The sequence below is a fragment of the Polistes dominula genome, unplaced genomic scaffold (genome assembly GCF_049000335.1).
Source record: "Polistes dominula isolate Pdom_NZ unplaced genomic scaffold, Pdom_raw_medaka contig_77, whole genome shotgun sequence".
In the NCBI taxonomy this organism is placed as follows: Eukaryota; Metazoa; Arthropoda; class Insecta; order Hymenoptera; family Vespidae; genus Polistes; species Polistes dominula.
Window position 1 is genome coordinate 632,116 of NW_028301152.1, and position 6,000 is coordinate 638,115.

Here is a 6,000-nt window from a genome sequence, read left to right on the forward strand (position 1 = left end):
ACACACACATCCACATACAGGTAGCAGGACATGAATAATTACAAATAATACACGTATACACACATAAATACAACGAAAATATACGCACATGAGATACAAAAAATAAAAAAAATAAATAAAAACACTTTTAGAAAAACGAGATAAGAAAAAGAAATGAACGCGTTGATAATTCATCCGTAATTATACACACATTTTTAACAACAACAACAACAACAACGTACATTTTAACACATACAGAGTATGTATGATGATCATTAAAAAAAAAAAAAAGAAAAAGAAAAAGAAAAAAAAGAAAAAAATAAAAGTAAAAAGTTATTCTCTAATCGTAGTGCTAAACTGTACTTAGCATTTACGTAGACTATGTAAACACTAATTGCCTAGGTCGGCCTATAGGTTTGGCAGAAGCTTTTATGATCGAATTCGTACAAATGTTATTTACTGTAAAATTATTCTAAATCTTTTTTATGAAAGAATTAGAAATCGATTTTTGTTTTTTAACACTAGATTTACGAATTGAGCCAATTTGATTCATTGAACATTTGATTATATTATATATTTATAAAATTTAAATACTATTTTTTAAAAACTTATATTGCTTTTTAGTTACGTAATGAAATATACGTAAATATTAGTTCCATTCGTTTACTCAACCCTTCATTCAAACAATGTTATTAAATCATTAAAAAATAATGAACAAAACATTCGTAAATCTGGTGTTAATAAATCAATAAAACTATCTTTTGTTCAAATATTCGTTTGAATTTAAAAAAAAATGAGAAGAAACAAAAACAATTCAATTCGACGATAAAAGCATTCGGTCGGCCAAAATTCCGCCTATCGGGTAGTGATATAGAATTAAAAATTTGTAGAAAACACTATAACATTCCACTAGGATTTCATTCTTAATTCAATAAAATCTCCATACTCTCTTTTAATTCTCTATGAAAATATAATATTAAATAAAATATAACAAACAATTTACGCGTACATAAATCTTTAAATATTATAAATTAGGAACAAAAAAAAAGACAACGTATAATTTAAATCCAATTTATTTTCAACTTATTTATCATTGTTTTATATATATATTTTTATTGTTTATTTATTTCATAAGATAAAAATTGGAAATAGAAAGAAGAAAAAAAAACTCTGATAAAGAGAGACAGATGATGAGAGAGATCCATGGTGGAATGTATATGGTATATTATTAGAGCATGGTGTGAAAACGATAGTGGCGCTAGATGACATTAGCTTTAAGCTTCTATTCTCTTTTATAAACGAAGAGAAGAAATATTATTATTATAAACGATATTTGCATACATTTATATTATTTGTAAAACTAGCGCTATATATATATATATTATATATATATACACATGTATATATATATATATATATATATGAAATACAAAACTCCAGATAATGTGCATTGAGACACACTTTAAAACAAGGACAGAGAAAAGAGAAAGAAAGAAAGAAAGAAAGAAAGAGTGAGGGAGAGAGAGAAAGTGAGAGAGAGAGAGAGAGGGAAAATAACGTTGAAACAAATACAAAGAATTGAAACAAAGTTTTCAAAGTAATACACAACAAATAATAATAATAATAATAATAACAATACTTAATATCAATGAACAACAACATGAATGAAAAATTATAAAAACGTTACAAGATAAAAAAAAAAAAAAAAAAAATCATAAAAATAGTATTACGACGAAAACGACGAATTAAAGTTAACTAAAAGAAGACATACATATACACATACACACACGCACACACACACTCACAAAAACGCATATACAAAAAGTTTCTCCTATCTTTCTCCTTCACTCGATCGTAACGTTAAAATGATATTGATAATAATAATAATAATAATAATAATAATAATAATAATAATAATAATAACACATTTGAGAAAAAAAAAAGTAACAATACAATACTAAACAAATAAACATATATTACACGCGGAATATATACAAAGAAACACGCGAGGAAAATCATCATACGAGTCAAAATAATTTCAAACAAAAACACACATTTTTCGGCGTAAGTAAATAATAACAACACGGGTCTCTTTAAAAGAAACAAAGAAAGAAAAAAAAAGAAAAAGCAAGACCATCTTTACCCCCCCCCCCTCTTTTAACCCCACCCCGCTCGCCCCCGCTCGCCCCTGCTCCATCTCCCACTCACCTTTCTCCTTTCTTTCCCTATTCACTTTATGATGATTTGTATTATTCAATGATTACTCTGTATATCACTTTCTTGCTCTATATAACGTCTCGTCTGTATTATAATAATCTAATATTTCTGTATATCATCGGGCCTTTTTCCACCATTCAAAGCAAACCAAATGAATCTAAATGATTGTAAACAACAACACCAACAACACAACCAACAACAACAACACAACAAAAGAAAAAAGGAATAAGAAAAGGAAGAAAAGAAAGGTATGAGGTAAAAGAAAAGAAAAAACAAAGTAAAGAAATAAAATAACAAATGTTAAGATGGATGAGAAAAGATTAAAACAAAAAAAAAAAGGAATGGTCACAGAAAAAATAATACAGGAAACTAACACATTAACCTATATTCCCGACACACACACACACATACACACATTGCTTCTCATGGGGGGGGGGGTGGGCGTTTTGGATATGGTAACGTTCGAAAAAAAAAAACAAAAAAAAATGAAACGATGAAGTAAACGATGATTAATAATAATAATAATAAAAAAGAATAAAAAAAAGTAAAAAACGATTTAAAAGAAAAAGAATAAGAAGAAGAAGAAGAAGAAGGAGATGAAACAAAAAAAAAAACGTAAAAGAAAATAATGAAGAAGACAAAAAATGTGTGAAGAAGAAACGTTAATTGAGCATTGTTATCTATGTAATACAACATAGGATGTTTTGTATTATATTTTCATAATAAATAGAAACGTAGAAAAAAAAAAAAAGAAAAATGAGAGAACGTATTAATCATAAATTAACCATTATGTCATTTTATCACAGTTACCTTATATCGACCTGATTTTTTTAAACAATATAACCTTAAACATCATCTGGTCCACTTTCTTATTTTTTTTCTTGTTTTTTTTTTTTCGATTCTATTAATAATATATGTATATATACGTGCCGATAATTTATTAACAGTCAAAAAAATAATCAATTTTACGATTTATTATAAATAAATTATTATTATAAAATCAATTGATTCAATATTTTGTGGTTTTTGTTTTCTACTTTTGTTTCTTTCTAATTATCGGTAAGAGTGTATATTTGAAATATACATAAGAGTAGTTTTTTTTTCATTCTGCATATTATATATGTGTACATAATTTATTCATTATTTCATTATCTTACCTTCCTTTAGTAAATCATCGGAAAAATGAGGATAATTTAGAGCTTATCTATAGTTGTTTTTTCCAGTCATTGTCTAACAGCAATCGAAAATGAATCGTTCATCGTTAAACGGATTACAAGCACAAATGATTTGGAAAGAAAAGGACACGGTAAAAACGATAATGTGCTGTTAAAAAAAAAACACACAAGTAAAAATAACTTTATTTTTTATTTGTTTATGTGATTAGTGTGTGTATATGTGTGTGTATGTGCATACGTGTGTTTAAAAGGGATGAGAGGGTGATATAAGTGTTTGTGTGTACGACCCAGCACATAAATTTGCGAGAATGGTAGATTTCGAAAGATAATGTCCACATTTTGCTTCGGTCTTATCACGAAACACGATCCCTTGGCACGAAGGGACGAAGGACGTGCGTGATCGAGTAAATAGAGGGTTGCTTGTGAAAGCAATCAAATATATATATATATACAAGGTGTCACGAAAATATTACGTGGTTACATTTCTTTAATGGAATCTTCTTACGTGTACGAGATGAAGAAAAATAGCTTTTGTCAACATGAATCTGAAAGTGTTTAGTTTTCTGTTAAGGAAAAATTTCAAATATTATTTTATTTTTTTGTTTTTTTTGTTTTTTTTTTGTTTTTTTTTGCTTTATTTCAAATGAATTAATTGTAAGCCAAATTATGTCAGAATAAGCAAACGTTTTAAATGAAATGAATTTGATTTATTTTTTATTTTTTATACGGTATTGTATTAATTATTTCATTTCTTACAATTGTTTTCAAATATTTTTTTGAATGATTTGTTTTTTTCTTTTTAAATAACGAGAATTATGAAATTATTTAAATTATTCTTAATTTTTAATTACATTTATAGACTTAAATTACTACTATGATTTGATAGTTTTTCAATAATTGTTTACTTTAAGTGAGGTTTAATGTTTAAATTATTTTTTACCAAATTAAAACTATTTCAAAGAATCAAATTATGGAAAACCAAATTAACAAAATTTTGTTATCAATTTAAATGTATCTACGTATTTTTCATTTTTACATTTCTCAAATTATGATTATTTTATTTGTTGAAATTTAATAGAAAAATTGGAGCAACCTTTCTGAGACAGTCGTAAATACAGCAACCATAAAAATTCAGTAGGACAAGATGTTGAGATCAGTATTTTATCAAGAAATAGACATGTTCAACATTTCATGTGATGAAAAAGTATCAACAGAGTGTAACATAAATCCTAATAGAAGTATTTTCTTGGGAAAAAAGAAGAGAAAAAAGAAATTTCAAAGATAAACTAACTCACTTCCCTATAGAAACGATATAAAAATTAATTCGTATAAATATAATTGAAAATTTCAAAATTTAGAAAATATTATTTCGTAAAATAAATCGAACAAAAAAAAATTTTAAAGCAATATTACAACAACAAAAATAATAATAATAATTTAGTTGATTTCTAGTTCTATTATAATCGTAAACATTATTTCACCATTTTCTTTTAGTCAGTTGACTCTTTATTTACACATATATTAATATTTTATGTAAATAAGTATATTTTTATGTAAATACATAAAAAAAAAAAAAAACAGAAAACAGAAAACGCGTCGTTAAAAAGGAAATGAGTAATCTTCCATTATAATAACTTTGATAAAAATGGATACTACAGTTTTTTCTGTTTTTTTCTTTTTTTTTTGAACAGATGATAAATAGGGGATACAAAAAAAATTAACATTTAAATAGCCTATCGTTTGCGTCACGTTGTTTGTCCGCAATGGACTCCTAAACTACTGAACTGATTTGAATAAAATTTAGCACACTGTGTGCAGTTTCATTCAACTTGAAAGATAGGATAGTTTATATCTCAATTTATAATAAGATTTATGATAAGATTCTAACAGATGGCGGTATAAGGTAATTCGTTGACTTAAAGACGTGTGTATCGGACTGATTGTGAGCCACAGGCAGGGCACCCCTAATATACTATATATACTATACTATATATATATATATATAGTATAATATATATATGTGTTATATATAGTCATATGTAGACGTTAGACGAGAGTCAATAATTGGCTCGACTTGCTTTGGCACGAACTCGAGTGCAATCGAAAATTCTATAGAACTGGTCACGTATCGACTCTCTTCCATTATTATAGAGAAAAAGACATAGTTGTAGTTGTTTTTTTCTTCCTTACTTTCCTACCTATCTATCTACCTACCTACCTTCCTTCTTTCCTTCCTTCCTTCCTTCCTTCCTTTCAAAAACCTTTCCTATAAACTAACAATGAAAATTACGTGCGTACGCAAGTCACGCTGACTTTTCGATATTTTTCTTCGGTTCTTTTTTATTTTTTTTTGGGGAAAGAAAAAAAAATTTTTGTAAAATAAAATAAAGCGATAAAAAATAATAACGAAAAGATACATTAACAACTATCGCAAAAATTATTTTTTAAGTGGCGTTTTGACTCATTCATTTTTATGAGCATACATTACTTAACATTGTGTAAATTGTTTTTCTTTTTTTAAACATTTCTTTACAAACGAAAAAACAAAAACAAAGAAGAAAACGTAAAACTATTGAAAAAATGTTGTTAAAAGTTTACAACTTTTTATTCTTTATTTTCTTTCTTTCAT

At 26.2% G+C, this 6,000-nt stretch overlaps 1 protein-coding gene across 1 annotated transcript in view; it reads left to right on the forward strand.

Annotated features, from left to right (window-relative positions):
* Positions 1 to 2,953, forward strand: part of scrt (scratch) — a 36,821-nt gene extending 33,868 nt beyond the window's left edge. Inside the window, exon 3 of the mRNA XM_015316332.2 lies at positions 1 to 2,953. This exon is cut by the window's left edge and continues 25,529 nt beyond it. The gene's annotated coding sequence lies outside the window, so the exon portion shown is untranslated.
* Positions 2,954 to 6,000: the final 3,047 nt, after the last annotated feature.